The 17,968-nt window shown below is 45.0% G+C and overlaps 1 protein-coding gene across 1 annotated transcript in view; it reads left to right on the forward strand.

Moving 5' to 3' along the window:
* LOC144772039 (retinal guanylyl cyclase 2-like) overlaps nucleotides 1-17,968 on the forward strand; it is a 590,168-nt gene that overhangs the window by 269,774 nt on the left and 302,426 nt on the right. The gene's annotated exons all lie outside the window — the stretch shown is intronic.

Below are 17,968 nucleotides of genomic sequence, written 5' to 3' on the forward strand. Positions count from 1 at the left end.
ACCTTGTGCAGGACCTCTCCTTTAAACTGTCTAGACACCAAGATTGCAACCCCCGCTGTCTTGGTAGTCCCTGAGGAAAAGAGCTGTACTGGGAATTTCGGTGACCTCATCCTGTGGCAATCTCGGGCTAGGAGGTGGGTTTCCTGTAAGAGACAGATGTCTGCCTGGGTGTTTTCAAGTAGGGACAACATTGCTCTACGCTTGACCGGGTTGTTCACCCCTTCACATTAAGGGTAACAATCTTAAGGGCCATGAACGGTCATCGTAAGGGTAGCGCTTAATGAACCTGAGTCAGCAGTGATTGCCGTGTGGGTTGGCGGTGTGGGTCGTAACAAATGCAATAACCAATTAGCACGACACCCGTAGCTCTGTACCTGCGGTTTGAGGTCAAGGCAAGAGCAGCAGCAAAACACGACAGCACAGCACAAACCCCGAATCTCCCCCCAAACATCCCTCAACCAGCTCAACTCCCCGCCTCCCCTCACCCAAACTGGAGGCTCACCCTCCCCCCTTCCCCCCCCTCAAGCCCAACCGCCCTCCTCCCGCACCCCTCCCGTTCCCCCAACGTCCCCACACCCCCTCCCCCTCCAGATCCCCCAACACCTTCTGAAAAATTGTCCCAGCCATGTCCTATCCGGACAAGTCTGTGGTAGAGTATCGAAGTGGACGTCCAGCCACACCCTTCCTCCCGCCGCTCCCCCCCCACCCTCCAAGACCCCAAGCCTGCAATAACATGAATGCTATGTCGGTCTCCCCCCGGAGCAAACTCACGCTGTTAGCGCGACACTTTCATGCATCGCAGTGTCTCTAGAAGCTGCTTGGATGGCGCTCGCCATATCGGCCCGGATGGTGGGAGAGCTTGGACGCTGGGATGCCACCGATGCTCTACGCCTCGAGACCCTGCACCATCCGTCCTCCGTGGCACGTCTCCTACGTGGCGTGGCGGAGCCTTCCTCCTCCGCGGTGATCCCTAATATCTCGCACGTGTCCTGTAGGGACCTCAGCTGATGCACCTCACCGTTCCACTTAAAAATAAGGCGGAAAGGATGACCCCATGAATAGGACGTTTCATGTTGTTTTAGGAAGTCCGTTGCGATTTTAAACGCTTTACGCTTTTGTAGAGTGATCGTGGACAGATCCTGATATAAGGCCACAGGGTGTCCTCGGAAGGCCAGTGAAGGTGTTTTCCGGGCCTCTGCCATGATTCGCTCTTTCAATGGGAAATCAGGAAGAAAGGCCAAAATGTCCGGAGGTGGGGCATTAGCACGCCTCTGGGATCCCACTCTGTGAGCTCTGTTGATCCTTATCGGAAAATCCACTGCTTCACCCAATATGTCTCTGAAAAGTTCCCGTAGGTATCCCGCCACATCCGATCCCTCTTCCATTGATGGAATTCCCCGGACCCTTATGTTATTCCGCCGGGAGCGGTTTTCCAAGTCCTCATTATGTGCCTGGAGGTCCAGCTGTTGTTCCCTCAGGCGCAATACCTCTTGTTGCAGCTGCGTGATTTCCTCGTCCTGCCGTTGCGTAGAGCATTCTACCGTGGCCACTCTCTCTCCCAGACCATCAACCTCTCTCCGGATTTCACGGACTTCCCCGGCCAATTCCTGCTTTAGTGTTTGGAAATCATCGCGCAACGTGCCGAAGAGCGACTCCAAGAAAGACCTGGTGACCGGCGGTTCACCGCCTCCTGCCGAGTGAGAGCCACTCGCCGCACCCGAAGATGGCTGATTTCTGTCCCCCTTGGTCTGTGATCTGCCGAGCATTTCAGGGAGCGTGCGCTCATTCTTTTTACCGCCTCTCTGGTTTGCCATCCTGTCCGCTGGGCAGCCCAAGTGACCGGCCTGCGCCCCGGCAGAGCGCAGCCCACCGTGCCGTGAGCCCCAGGCGTGGGTGGGTCGCTGAGTCTCAGGTCGCCACCTCCGCTACATCTGAGAGGGGATCCCACAGCTGTGGAGCGTCTGCGTTGGCCCACGTGCAATGTCCCTGGGCTTAGACCTCCAGTTGGTCGGCGGGGGCCCGTATTCTGCTTCGCTGCCCCCATCCCTGCCAGCCCCCACGCAGCTTCCTCGGCCGAATCAGGCTCAATCCTTCTGGCCACTCTCAGTCAGTACTGCTAGTGCAACCTCGGGTGGGCACCCAGGCTCTAGAGATCACTGTGCGTCCACTACTCCTGTGGTCCGAATCTGGTGGTCCCTCCTGTCGCTCCCCGGGGCTCCGGGTAATGCCTCCTACCGCCCAGTTGGCGATGTCCCGCTCCGGCTTAGTAGCGGCTCGCAGAGGGGACCCCAATCGCAGTTTCCCTGGCTGTACGTCGAAACCCGCTATGGCAGGCCCCCGCAATCCCGCCTGGGCTCACTAGTTGTAGGCCGCAGCCGCCGCCTCCATTCAATGTGCTGCCCGGCCCTCCAGATGGTATTTCTCGGGGGACTTCACCACTACCCCTGGGATCCCGGTATGCTCCCTCGTCTCGCAGGCCTCCTCCTCACCTCTTGTGGCGTCTCTGGGTGGGGTCTGCACCGCCACCGGGTCACTCGCGCCGCTCGGCCTCTTCACGGCAGCAAGGCCCCTCCGCTCCGGGCCCCGGGCATGCCACACGTCACCCCCGGGTAGGGTACCTGGAGTGGTTCCCAGGACCTCGCTGGCACCAGGACTCGTAGCTGTGTCCCCCGGTCCTGCCTCCGTCGCCAGAGCCTCCTCCCCGCCGCTCCAGGTCCTCCGGCCCCTTCCGGGCTAGGCCGCAGCCGCGGCCTCGAGTTATGTTGTGGCTGGCCTCCAGGGGCGGGGTGTCTCGGGCGGCAGCCCCGCTTCACTTCGGGCGCAATCAGCCTCTGCTGCGGCGCCTCGGACGCACCTCCACGCAGCTCCGCAGTGGGCTTCCAAAGGCTCCGGGGACACTGCCACTCCCCGCCGAGCCCTGGCCTCTGGCTACCGCCGCTTCCCCATCTCGGGGTTCCGACGTCCCAGCCTCCGGCACACGGCGTTCTGAATAGCAGCGGGCCGGATCTCGGGCCAGTAGCCTACCGGCAGCTCCCCACGCCCTCCCGGCACTTTCAAGCGGTAGAGGGGGGAGAATAAGCTGTTTTAAGGGCTTAGGGCCTGGACGGGTTCGGGAGCTCCGGGAGAACACGTCCTCCTACTCCGCCATCTTGGCCACGCCCCCTTGGTCTAAGTTTAGACCAAAAGTCTAACTTAGACCAAATGTCTACCTTTACTACTAGCTAAGTTAGACTAAACGTAGACTTCAAGTCTAAACTTAGACTTTTGGTCTAAGATCACCTTTGTGAATCGGGCCCTATATGTTCAATACAGAAGAGTGATGTGCTCTCTGTATTATTTGTTCAGCCTCATGAGCCTCCTCCTGAGAAGATAAAGGCAGCTGTTGCATTTCTTTACATACAAATGGAAAAATTGGATAATTCAGAGAATATATCAGCCTGCCATCTGCTTACATTAGAAGTGTACATGGCAACCTTCAGATAGCAGATGGCAGAAAATTCAGGATGGGGGATCACGCTCAAGGTTTTGTCCTTATCATCAGACGAGTCTTTGTACATGTGATATTTACAAAAAACAGCCATGCTGGTCACCCGGTGCTAACAACTGTAGTAACGTGAGAGAATCATTCTTTTTCAAACACAGAAGAAGTGACAAAGCTGAGAAAAAAATATTTATGGTTTTTGGATCAGAGATAAAGTTATGCGCACAAACGTGTTCCAATTTTGTTTTGTCTGTCTTTTCCTCCACTATGCGAGTTTTGGAACAGCATGTTACTTCCACACACAACTGAGATCAGTTTTAGATAAAGATTCACAGACATAGATTGTTTAAGTCAAAAACGCTCATACATTTTTCTGTCAAGCACATTCATAAAGGAAATGTTTTGGCAGAAATGCTTATGTGTATGGCTCAATGTTTGGAATGTGTTGACTGACACTGCTGCATGAACATTGCTTAGTGCCTTTGTGAATTGTAACACAATCCTGCATCCATATCACCCCTGTTCTCACCTAACAGAAATCTGGCACACTTTGTAGTGACACTTTAAAATGCCATATTCGCCTACCACAGTTACCCTCTTTCCTTGTCGTGCAATTAACCTACAAAATGCATGCCTAAGTGATAACTTTAAAAAGGAAAAATGTATTTGTTTTCAATCCCATTAGAAATCTTGCAATAGAGTACTGTTATCTTTCAACACTTTTTCAACAAATGTTAACAATTAGCACATAGAACATGAATGCCAAACCAGTTATTGGCATTGCCAATGTCTCTTACCTTCTCCTGTCTGAGTCACTACACAGTGTCTCTTAAATGATCTATTTTAAAGGTTTAAACATGGGTTGAAAGGTCAGATTCTGGATTATATTTATCAAGTCATATCCACAAATGTTAGGAAACAAATACATGACAATATCTCTTAAGTAATAGTCAATACTTGCTGACCACTGTCAACATGGGGGGTGAAATCGTGAATCATGTGAGAGAAATAAAGCCTTCTAAATTGTGAAATGCAGTTCAACTACAGTAAAGGCAACTCTTGGTTTTACCATGAGTGAAATAGTTGAAATGCAGCAACAGAGGGATGTGGAATTCATTTTCTCCTGTACACGTTTATGTTTAGCCCTTTTAACATTAATCTCTGAGCTGTGTTTTATTTAAACCTGCTCCAAATCCTTAAGGAACACTTTTGTAATTGCTTTCCTCAGACAACAGAGGAACACAGCAGTTGGTGTGCTCGATTGCTTTTTAGGTCTCGCCTACGCAGCGCGTATGCGTTGCATAGGGGAGAGACCTAATGCCATCGGCACAGCTTTGGGGGCAAAAACGTGCACGCGTTGCATTGCTTGCAATGGCAACGCGTGCACGTCTGCCGATTTCCTTGCGGGAGCACGCAGCGCCATATGGTGGCGCCATATGGTTGCACGCTCCCGCAAGGGAATCGCGCAGGCCCCCCTCCCCTGCTGCCGCACGAGGCGTGCTCTTGTCTTTAATATTCTTGGCTCACTGTAACCTATTTAACCCATCTTGTCATTCTGTACCCATGTGTTTCTTGCCACTAAAACATAAAATATACGAGGCTCCCTCTCTCTGATGTTTATTATAACAATTAGCCCAAGGAGCAGTGTCCAAACACGTATATTTGTATACTTTTCGATAAAGAGTAGATTAATTATGTAAGACAGTGCCTGCATCAACGCATGGCACTGTTTTTATTGCAACAATTTATGCGTGACCAGACTTTGTGCTTCAATATGCCATTTTCTTTAGAATTTTGGATGATTACTGGAGTTACTTTGCCCATGTTCTTGGCAGTTCACTGTGTACACACACACACTCTCATGTTTACAACAATTGGGAGATCTTTCCATCCCTATGCCTTTGTATCCATCTCAAGCCCACTCTCCCTGCTTCTTGTATGCCTGTTGGTTAATAGATCAGCTGCATTTCCACAAATTGGAGTGTTAAGAGAAAAATGGAAACGTAGGTGTCTCATTTAGAGTTTGATGGGTGTACAGTTCCTTTCAAAAAGTGTCAGATCACTTGTCCGCCAAGCGTGTGGTTCTTCCATACCACTTAAAGGAAAGGGGGCAGGGGGAGGTGAAGTACTAGATTTATCCCCACAGAGTCTCAGTTCTCTGTGCCGCTCTGGGAATTTCTTACTGGAAATTACAAACCATGTCTTGGTGGGGGATTCATACATGACCCCCACTTGGCAAAGCTTCAGTGCCTGCAACGGAGCAGTGCTCTGCAGGAGCTCTGCTGAATGCACAGAGATGTGCTCTTTCCAAGCGGCGATGTAGTGGTGGGTGACCTTCCACCAGTGGAGCAAAGGCCACAGCCTCGGTTGAACTGGTGAGCAGCTGGGCCACCCGCCAAACTCGAAATCCGTTTTTTTATTTTTGGACCACACTCCCGGAGGAATACTGAAGCACGCCTAGAGTGTATGTAAACACCATCTGTTGCCCTGAACATTAAAAATTGCATCATATAAAACCATTTCTCGAATAAACCATTGGCTAATACTTCTTGGGTGCCACTGCTGGTGAGTTTAGGGGTGCATGGCACCCATTCTTAGCCCCTGGTATCCAGATCCCTAGGCTCACTTACTGAAAAGAGCAATTGTTCCATATTTTCTTCCCTTCTGACTGGCACCACAAGCATAGGGTTTGAGACTTAACACCAAGGACTGCTCCTGGCTTAGGCTCTAATTTGCAAAGCTTTTTTGCCAAGGGTTGTTTAACTGCAGGACCTCCGGTGTGGAATGTCACCCTTCCAGTAGTGATGAAGGAGCACATGATTAACAGATCGCTCTGCTCCATTTACATTGCCAAATCTATCATTAAGAGTAAAGTAGAGAAAGATGAAAACATTACAACAATTGTGCATGCAATTGTGGGAAGGATTTGATCTTATTCCGAATTTTCACGTGCAAATGGGTATGTAAGTGAGGCAGAGTCGAGCGCAGATTTTTTCTTCCAAACGATCAGTTTGACCTCCTCAACCCTCATCAATCAGGCTTCAGAGCGAAACACAGCACGGAAACGGCTATGACGCACATAATTGATGACGCCCTTCAAATCCTTGATCGCAATGATTCCTGTCTCCTCATCCTTCTTGACCTCTCCTCAGCTTTTGATACGGTCAAACATGAGAACCTATTGGAGCTGCTAAATACCAGAATGGGTTTATCCGGGACTGTCCTCAAATGGTTCACCTCCTTCCTACACAACCGGTCTCAGAAGTTCAATATCAACAACGTGCTGTCCTCACCTCTGCCTGTAATTTTAGGCATCCCACAAGGATCCTCCCTATCCCCCACATTGTTCAACTTTGTCATGGAACCACTCACCACCTTGCTTCAAGCATCTAATGTACACTTCCATATGTACGCCGATGACACTCAACTCTATCTCAAGCTACAATCCCCGGAAGACATCAAGCTTCTGAACTCCACACTCAGAAACACCCAATCATGGTTGGCCATCAATCACCTCAAGCTAAATGCTCTGAAAACTGAATTCCTTCTGATCTCACCTCCCACGAAAATGGCCATCACCCAAACCTGGCTCAATCACCTAACTGCGCTCAATGTCCAACCCACCATCGTGGAATCTGCGAAATCCCTAGGTATCTCACTTGACGACAAGCTCAACATGCAGCAGCACATTAGCAAAGCAACTAAAGGAGCAAACTTCCAAATCAACACTCTGAGGAAACTTAAACCCTTCTTCCCAGCTAAGGACTTCCAAAATGCTGTACAAGCCCTAGTCATCCCTCACATAGACTACGGAATTGTGGCCCTTAGCGGACTCCCCCTTTCAACAACCGCACCCCTAAGAGCCTCTTTGAACGCTGCCGCGAGACTCATCACTGGTTCAAGGAAGCATTCGCATATATCCCCTGACTTAAAATCCCTGAACTGGCTGCCTGTTGAAGCCAGAATACAGCTGAAAATAGCCGTTATGACACACTCGGCTGTACACCACAAGTCACCCAGCTACCTCACCCAAAAGCTGACTATATCTGGAGGCTCGAGATCCAATAGAAGTACAAAAAATCTACTCCTGAAACCTCGTAGATTCCGGAAGGAAAAAACATGCAAACGCTCCTTCTCAGGAATGGCTCCCAGGATCTGGAATGCACTCCCTCCTGAAACCAGGCTTATCTCCTCCACAGCACTTTTTAAGAAAGAGGTCAAAGCCATCCTTATGGCCAAGTTTACCTGAACTCTATTGCTGCTGGAACAGAGACTTTTGCACCGTTTACTGTAGTACTGGTTACCTGATTGTCTGTTGGTATTATATTTGTACAGGACTGATATCAGATTATGTCACCTCACTTTCTACCGATTACTATATTGTACCCAATAGTTAGCCTAACCACCTTCCGGTGGCCCCTACCCCTTGTTTCCTGCAAGTTTTAAGTAAGAGGTAAAGGCCATCCTTATGGCCTAAGCTCACCTGATCTTTATTGTTGCTAGATCAAAGACTCTGCACCGTTTTGTATTATTAGTCACTTGTTCGTTGACTGATATCATATTTGTACATGATTGCTATCCTATTATGCTACTATATTGTACCCAATTGTGTTTTAATCATCCTCCTGTTGCCCGTACCCCTGTCTCTGTAAAGCTCTCTGATATCTGCAAAGATCTTGTTCGCGCTATATAAAACTTTGAATAAATAAATAACGTGGACGGATTGATAAGGCTCGAGGCAAGATAGAGCCAGACCCAGTGACATTAGAGGCACTCAGCGCACTCCTCACCCCGCCCCCTGCTGGTCAGTGACAGGGTGGCTTTTAGGAGGGCTTCCATGACTGGAGGAGGCGGCACTTGCAGTTCACAATCAGGGCCAACGAGTTGAAGGAAAGTGAATGGGCGGGCAGAGGGATGGCACGAGCATGTGAGCAAATGTACAGATACATATTCAAATTTAAATGAGCATGTATGCATGTATGAGTGTGCGCATGCGCATGAATATTGGTGCATTTTGCGTGTATATTAGTGGGTATGTCTAGCTGTCTATAGGTATCAGCCTGTAATTTGTCAGGGTTGTGAATGTGCATGCCTGCCGATTTGCAGAAGTTTCCTTGGGTGCCCATCTCTAATATCTTTTGTTAATATTGTGGCCCTCCCCATTAGTAATGTTGGCCCTCTTGACATTATGGTGATCGTTCCTGAAAGAATGTTAGCTCTGGTATAGTTTAGGTATCCTTAGCATTACGGTTCCAATAACGATGGCCATCCCATTTAGCACAATAAAACGGTGTGCATCATTAGGCTATTGGGTGCATCCATATTATTACAGTGGCATTCTCTGAACAAATGCTGACCATTAATGAAGTTCGACCAATAAATTGTGCCCTGACATTTCCAGCTCTTCTTTGGAATATTGTGCTTTTTATCACTATCATAATGATGGACCAGGCATAGGGGAATGTTCTCTGGCACATAGCTGGCATCTTTGGAACAAAGGTGGTCATCACAGGCATTGATGTAGTTATCTTTGGCATATCAATGGCTTTGTCATAATGGCGCCACTATCCACTGGTCTTCTTTATCGACAACCTGTTACATGAATTTGGTGCCACTGCCAAAAGTGTGTGCAATAAAGCCTAAAAGAACACACGGTTCATAGTCTGCCTTCGATAAAAATTATTTGAAACAGTGTGGCTGTGAAATGAGAAAGAAATCATACCTTTCCTGTAAATCGAAATGTATTAATTTTATGAACTTTAACAAATGTAGTAAGAATTTCACCTGGGCCCACCCACGTTAGCAATTGCTGAGCTTTTCTTTCTAATTCATATGAACATAGCGAGGACATATTTGCTATATTGCTATTTTTTAAAGCTCAACAAAGATTACAATTTTTACAAACACTACCATGAGTTAAACTCTGAGCGGCAAAAGTTCTTTACAGGATTTAGAACTCTAAGCATTTCCTATCTTACACAATTACTTAATTTCTGCCATCATTAATCAACAATCCCTATCGTAAAATGTTAGAGGGATTAGATTCCTTTATGTGAAGTTTCATTGCAGAGCCTCCATATTGCACATCGAATCACCCAATGTACCATTCCACACATGCAACACATAACCATTTATACCAAAACACATCCTCTTTTGGCTCAATCATCTATGCTGCCCATAGCGGGCGCAATTTGATAAAATAACTTCTATTTTCTTAAATGTGCTGCTATAAGTGCATGCAAAGAGCTGAGCCATAAAGATCTATCAAAGTTCAAGGACAGCAAGTCAAGCCATTTTTTTATCTGTTTATCAATATGTAGATTGCATATTAACTAGCCATAAAGCATATTTACATGTGAAAACATCATCTGCAGATCCACTGGACTTAGGCAACTTCAAACTAATTTGGCTGCTCCCTGGGATTTCTGAGATTCTCGTACAAACAATAAAATCCAAGCTTGCAAGCTTCCTGGATGACAACTGTCTGCTTGACGACCCTCAATCGGTTTTAGGTCCACTTACAGTACCAAAATGGCCCTTGTGGTTGTCAACAAAACATCTTCGATCCATCCTTGAACAGAGGGTTCAGTTACACTGATTTCATTAGGCCTGTCTGTGGCTTTCTACACTACACTATTATAACTACTCAATGACCTTGGGGTCTCTTGTAGGACCCTCAAATGGCTATCGTCTTTCTGTACGACCAGATGCAGCAGATTTCTTCACCCCCTTTTACATCTTCAATCTACCATCTTAAATAAGGGATCCTTGGCCCAAGAAGAATCAACACTGAAGCCTGTGTTATTTGATACCTACATGACCAAGGGGTTACAAACCTCTGGTTTCACTAATATATCTTATGCAGACTATACTCAATTAATTTTCTCAATCACTGACAACCCTATATGTACTCAGGAAAAATTCAAATCTTGCAAGCTAGCAGTGGCCTTCTGGATGCAAACAGTTGTCTAAAACTGAATTCAGATAAAACCGCAACCATTATCTTTAGCAGAGTCAACACAAGCTATTCCATTTCTTGGTGGCTGAGTGATCTAGGAGTTCCCATTATACCAACAGGAAACAAGCATTTGCAATGCAACAGGTCTCACATTTATGCGAGTTTGAGCTATTGACATTGCAAATAACAATGCCTTTTATTTTTGTTTTTGTTATTAAAACATAAATACGAAAACAAAACAAAAAATCATTGTCATTTACAATGCCAATAGCTCAAACTTGCATAAATGCGAGACCTATTGGCTATGCCAATGCTTGTTTGCAATGCTCTTGGTTTGTAATCTGAAGTCAAGTGGAATATTTCTGTCACAGAACATATGGCCTGTGCACCATGATGCCGGAGTCCTTGGTAGACCCCTGCACATCATGGAGGGCAGGTCACCAAAATGTCAGGCAAAGCAGAAGTAAAATGACTCATCCTTGGATACCTCCCCTTGACATCAAAGGGATAAATTGGGGGATTACCCATTGTCCCAGGATTAGTCCCTCATCTGTCTCCTATTTGATGTTGAGGAGCTAGGGTTATGGAAGAAAATAGAAATAGAGAAATGACAAAGGGGCTGCTGCTGTTTACTTTGCCTCTGGGACCACAGGTGGCAAGAGAAGTGAAAGGGGAACCAACGTGCTAAACAGAGACAGCAGACTCGTTCAGACACCATAGAAGCTATTCCCCTTCTACAGTAAATGGGTGTGAATAAAGGTAAGGTACAAAATGCTTGCACTTACCAGTGGCTATTTTCGTGAGAAACAATATCTGGTTTCAGCAGCAACGATCACTTACGAGAGGAACGTGATGTTAGGGTGTAGCTCAGAGAAAAGCAGCAAATTCTATTAACTTAGTGAAGTGCAGTACATTTGAACTACGCAAAACTTCGCTCTTGTATGAAAAGTTTGCACACCCCTTCTTCCATGTTACAGAAGTCAAAGATTCCATAATGGACTGAAACTTTTACACATGGCATATGGTCTCTTGGCAGCTTCATTAGTAGACTACAGTGCTATAGGAAATTGAGTTACTGGTTGAGGGGTGGTGAAACCCTACTCAAGCAGCAACCACAATCTCTGTCAAGGAGAAACCCAAGCAAATCCCAAATTAACCTGAGCTTCACCCTCTGGTAGCTTGTAACAAAGCATTCAGGCTTAACTTAGAGGCAATCTGTAAAGTATTTATGTAGCATTTCAAACAGTAATAAAGTGAAAACACAACACAAGAAAAACCCCACACCTATTTAGACAAATAGAGTAAAATGTAATAAATTATTTGAGATCACATTGTCAGAAATCCACTCAGTAGATCCGGAGAGATGCGATTTTTAAGATTCAAGTAAAAATAGTGTCTAGGAGCACAAAGTGTCAGCTGTGGTTATTTGGTCACGCCGAACTAAGACAAAGTCACAAGTTCTGGCTTACTGCGATGGAATGCAGTAATATAGGGACCCAATAAGGTGCGCTGAACAAAGTACCTTAAATCCTGGTTGGGGAGGGATCCCATGCCAAGTATTCGTCGCGCACCAGTGGTTCAGAGGGAGTTGCGGGACTGCAATGAGAAGTCCTGCATAGTCATCAAGGATGCCATCGACAGGGGCTTGTGATGCGAATGCTTGCATCAAGAATGCATCTCACATTGGTGGTTCCTTTGAGACTGCTGTCTATGTGGTCCTGTGTCTGGGATGCATTGAGCTGCAGCGGTTCCGAAGTAGAGCTGCGAGAAGATGCGTCACACTGCATCAGTTTTTCACACAGAACCACAGCTTGGACTGGCAGAACACCTTCAGGCCCACTTCCAAGGGTCCAGGACTGCGGTGGCACCCCTTGAGGGGTAGCATTCACAGGAGTCAGAGTCCAAGTGGTGGGTTCATGGTGGTTGGAACCTTTTCTGTCCCGGAGGATCTGATGAGGATACCAGCCAACTAGCCCTTAGAGTCACTCTGGTGGTCCTGGATTTAAGATGCAGGCCCAGTCCTTTTCACTCAGGCAGCAGGGCAAAAGGGCAGATGAGTAGCAGTTATTCTTGCAGAGCTGCCCAGCAATCCTTCTGAGTCTCTCACAGGTCCAGAGGTGTACTAAGTTGGGTCTCAGGGTTCAATACTGATACCTGGTACCCAATTTTAAGTACGAGAAAGATTTTTTTCCCAGCAGTGCTTGACAGTTTCTGCCTCCCTGCTCTGACTGCAGCTTTCCCTTGTGTCACAAAAAAGACCCCTTTGTGAGTGTGCTCAGGCAGAAGGTTTGTGATGGGCAAGTGTAGTAGGTGACAGCTCCTTCCTCTCATCCAGTCAGAGATGGCACCCCCTGCCAACACCTATTTCCCCTCTGTCTCGATGTCTGAGAGCAATACACAAAGACTAACTGTTAGCTACACCTATTCATGTGACCCAGGATACAGGCACTGAATGGTTAGGACAAGAAAATGGTAACTTTCTAAAAGTGGCATTTACAGAATTGTGACTTAAAATCCAACAATACCATTAAAGATGTTCTAAAATTAGAAATCTTTAGACACCAAACTCAACATTCTGACTTGCTCCCAATTGAAAGTTAGCACTTATTAAATATAATAAGGTCACCCAATGTTATCCTATTGGAAAGGTAGGCCTTACAATGGTGAAAAACTAATTTTAAAGTTTTCCACTACCAGGACATGTCAAACTTGAAAGTACATGTCCAACATTTTAAATAAACTGACTCCTGACCTCTGGGCTGTTTACTGTCCGACACCTTCCCTAGTGTCCACGGGGACTGGAGTTGGAATAGTAAATTAAACTATTCACTATCCAGCACCCCAAAGCGCTATGCGTTGAAAGGTTTTCGTTGTAAAAACTGCGTTGTAAAGGCATGCGATGTAAAAGTATGCGTTGTAACACCATACATCCTTTTGTGCCTGCTCTAGGGATAACTTATAAGTATTAAAAAGGAAGGTTTAGACCTGGCAAAAGGTTGATTTTGCCAGGTTGAATTTGCAGTTTAAAACTGCCCACACAAGCTACAAGGGCAGGCCTGAGACATGTATTAAAGGCTACCTGAGTGGCACAATTAGTGCTGCAGGCCCACTAGTAGCATTTAATTTACAGGCTCTGTGTACATGTGGTATCACTTTACTAGGGACATACAAGTACATTAAATGTACCACTTGGATTAAGCCAATGTTACCATGTTTTAGGGAGAGAGCACCAGCACCATATCCCTCATCAGCAGTGGTAAAGGGCACAGAGTCATGAAGCTAGAAAAAATTACATCAGCAAAAACAGAAGGATGGAAGGCAGAATGTTGAGGAAAAATAATGCCAAGGATGTCAAGTCCAACAAATGCCTTTTAATAACCCATTCTTCTTGGGAAGGCAAAACCATTGACTTGGCCTTTTTATGGATTAACAGAGAAGAGAAATCCTTCCATTTTACTCTGTCTGGCATCATTAATGCTTTCCTGCTTACAGAGCAATAGCAATAAATTTAAACACATTTTTGTTTGGACGTTGCAAGAAGGTCATAACCTACATATGCCAATGGACTATGGTCACAGTTCCCATATGACTTAATGGATTTGCTGAACCAAGCCCAACCAAGACTACAAGTAGAATGTACTGATCTTTTAAGTAAAAGTCCTGGACTGGAAGTAAGGGTTTCCATTGACAGGGAGTGATTTGGTAGCATTTGTATTTTAGCTGGTAAAAGTTTAAGTGGCATCATTCTGTCTTCAGCTTAAATAACTAGTATTAGCTTTGCAGACAGGCTTTCACAGGTTCAGTGGAGTGGTAATATCTGACCGCATTCATAAGAGTCAATTATAAATAGAAAGCCTTTGCAACACTCAGTCAAGTCAAGATTGATCAAATCCTTCCAAGTCACTGTACCAGTCTTACGCTTATAGATCTGTCATGTTGGTCTATATAATGCTTAGTTAGTTCATCCAGCCCTATTTATGTTTTTACAAGTAAATGTGTTAATCCAATCTGAGTTTAAAACTACAAGTACCATATATCAAAGGAAAAACAACATGAGATGATATGCTGGTCACAGCTTGAGGTCTCTGCACCACTTTAATCAGTGGTTAACCAACCCATGCATTACTTATTGAGGATGGATAGTGGAATGTCCCTCTCACCTGAGAGCTTGAAGTCCCAGAGTTAACGTTTCCCACAGGATGCCTCAGAGGAGTTAGTGAAGACAGTTCCTGTAATTTAGGCAGGTACTCCGGTTTGTAATGAAACCTATATGCACTCGAAGGTGTGTGACCCATCCACAGGAACCAGAAAGTGGGCCCTTAATCAGGTAACGGTTGGGAAGTGGGACTAACAACGGTACGGGCCACAAATATTTACAAGATTGGTAAATGGGCAGAGGCCATTGTTGGTATTCTACACCTTAAAGTAAATGCATTATCTTGCACAGCAATGGATGATAGGCATCAAATGGAACATGTTTCAATTCCTGAGAGATTTGACCCAAACCCCACAGCTTGATATCTTCTGGTACCTGGGCCAATCCATGACTTGTCACAAAACCTGGTTGTACTTAAATTTTTTGATGCCCCAACCAGACAGCTGGTGATCCAGGCAACTATCATCTCTCGCCTGGATTACGCTAGCTCTCTGCTGGTTGGGGCCAACCAGGCTGAGTTAACTCGCCTGCAACGGGTTCAAAATGCTGCGGCCAGAGCAATCGTCGGCCTGCCCAGATTTTTCCCGGTGGCGAGTGTTCTTCGCTCCCTACATTGGCTTCCAGTGAGGAAGCGCATCCTCTTTAAGGTCCTTTATTTGACCTTTAAGATCCTGAGAGGTATAGGCCCTGAAATCTTGTCCAGCTGTCTTTCTTTCTATGTCCCCACTCGCACCCTCCGCTCTCAGGGCCAGGCCCTTGCTGTAGTCCCTAGGTTCAGACTCTGCCACATGGGGGGTCGCTCCTTTCGTGTAAAAGCTGCATTAACCTGGAATTCCCTCCCGGTCGAAATCCGTTTGCTAGAGGACCTTATGACCTTCCGGAGAGCAATAAAAACTTTTTTGTTTTAGCTGACCCCACTATGTCTTATCTTATCCTGTTGTGTTATGTTTCTCCTTGTCTATGCGCCGGGACGCTCCTTGGCTGGAGTAGCTGTGCGCACAAAAAATTAACATAACATAACATAACATATAACTCGTGCAACGAGAGGACAGAAAGTAAATTAGACAACACATACACTGCGGGAGCCCAACTAATCGACAACCTTCAGGTCAATTATGGAAAACCCTATGGGTTTTTTTGAAGGCCCTCATCCACTAGATAGTGGAATGCTTCATCATAGGGCCCACCGACACACCATGGAGCAATCTGATGCTCAGGGTGGAGCACTATTGACATGAAAGGATTAAGGATCATAATAATTTCAAACTAGGGATCCCAAGTGCAGAGAACAGATAGAATTAAAACTGACTAAGGGGGCACCCACCAGTATATTTATTATGGTTCCCACTTGGCAGGATTAAAAATTAATTATAAATGGGTATTTATGAGATCCTTTAACTACATTACCCTGTCTGCTTGTACCAACATGTTTCAGCCTCTTAAATCGCCCAACAGGGTCGAAAGTCTTCCTCAGGATACAGATCCCTTCAATTTTGTAACACAGGGCAATGTTCCAGCTCTATCCCCGGGTTTGGACTGCGATCTATGAAACTTGGGTACGCTATGTGAAGTGGGTCTACTAAGGTGTTTGATAAGGGCAAGTATGGCCACAGTGAATTATGTTACTTTTCCACAATTCCATGACATATTCCTAGATTTGGGTTGGGTAATTTTACAGCCTAATATTTTATCACAATCTATGAATAGCTGCTTTTGTACTGGGCATTCTACTAGAGAATCAAGAGAACCCAGAAATAAATAACCTTTTTCCAGTAAAGAGGAATATATAGACCACTTAACAAAAGGATGATTATGAAATACCACAATCAATTGTTCTGTATACAGAGAAAAAAAGGGTAGTGAATTGGATATCATTCTCTAGTTCCCAGAGTAGTTAGGTACTCCTAGATACATGCCCATTAAAAACCCCTTTCCATTAGGCAACCTAGAAAGTGTCTGCAATAGCTTCATGAACTACTCAGAAGAAAGCTTTGCCAAAGGTCTTCTTAGCATCTTTATTAGATGTCCCTTTCAGCTCTATTTCATTTGTCAGGCTAACTAACATATTCATGTGTATAGATCGCTTCCCTCCAGGTATAAGCCCTTACTGTTTCCATCCATCTAGCCTTCTATGATAGCCATGGGTCTTGCTGGTATTTTCATAACTATCTCGAAATACACACTTAGCAAGAAATGCAGGCAGAGAGATTCAACACCCTTAAGGAACTTTTCCTTCATTGCTGATTGAGGGTGACAGTGTATTTCCGGCTTTAAAGCAATGCTGAAATAGATTACCCAGAACTGCTTTAATTGATAGTAGAAGAATTTAGGGACTGCTGCCTTTCCATTCTTTAGATCTCCTATAACACTATTTATTTCTTCAAAAATGATTTGGCTGTCAATCTAATGTTTTAGTTCTGAGTGGTGGATGGTAAATCAGAAGGTTCTAAGTGTCACTAAATTGTTTCATCAGATACATGTAGGCGTTATTTATACAAACTTGTATAAAATGCTCTGAATTCAATTTGTCTATTCTCTTTCTTTACTTTTGAACTCCGGTCACCATTGTGTAATTGACTTTTATTTCACTGATACTATTGCTCTCTTTTTAAAGCTCAGCCTGGTAAGTCACAAACGTCCCCATCTTGTGTCTGGTTTCTATACAGTTTATTCTGTAGCACTGACACTACTGCTTTTCTATATTCTCCTTAATCTGGTATTTAAATATTGGCTCATTAAATATAACCATTTGCATACACTGTCAAAAGCAGTCTAAACATAATAATGAATGGACGAGATGTGCTTTTTAAGATTGTTTTTGTTGCATAATTGGACGCATTATTTTATTTCTTTGCTCACAATCAGGGCTATTTACACAGGTAAACTACACATGTGAGCAATTTAAGCATTTGAGATTACATTTATACTTTTGAGTAACTTTACTACTTTTGGCTATTCACCATTTATGAGTGTAAAGTTACTCAAAAGTGTAGACTTACATGTCTACACCCCCAAAAATAGGGGGTGGAGCCAAAGTTACTAATAATTGAAAATTACTCCCTCCTGACCTATAGGTACTTTTATCGTAGGAATAGTCTCTCCAACACAGGGCATATACTGACAATATCTACACAAATTGTAATTTTTTTTCACATTTTACTTTATTTCACAATAGAGAAAATCTTTTTTTTCCTTTTTTTAACATCATTTTACACTTGTAACATTTATAAAAACACTTATATACTTTCCATATAAAAACTTTTTTTTGAAAGATATGATTTCACCACAATAAAACAGTGCAAATATATCTGTAGTTAATCAGATTCATATTAACACTAGCTCAATAAATGATGCACAAAACAGGTAAAGAGCC

Source organism: Lissotriton helveticus, chromosome 8 (genome assembly GCF_964261635.1).
Source record: "Lissotriton helveticus chromosome 8, aLisHel1.1, whole genome shotgun sequence".
NCBI classification, from domain to species: Eukaryota; Metazoa; Chordata; class Amphibia; order Caudata; family Salamandridae; genus Lissotriton; species Lissotriton helveticus.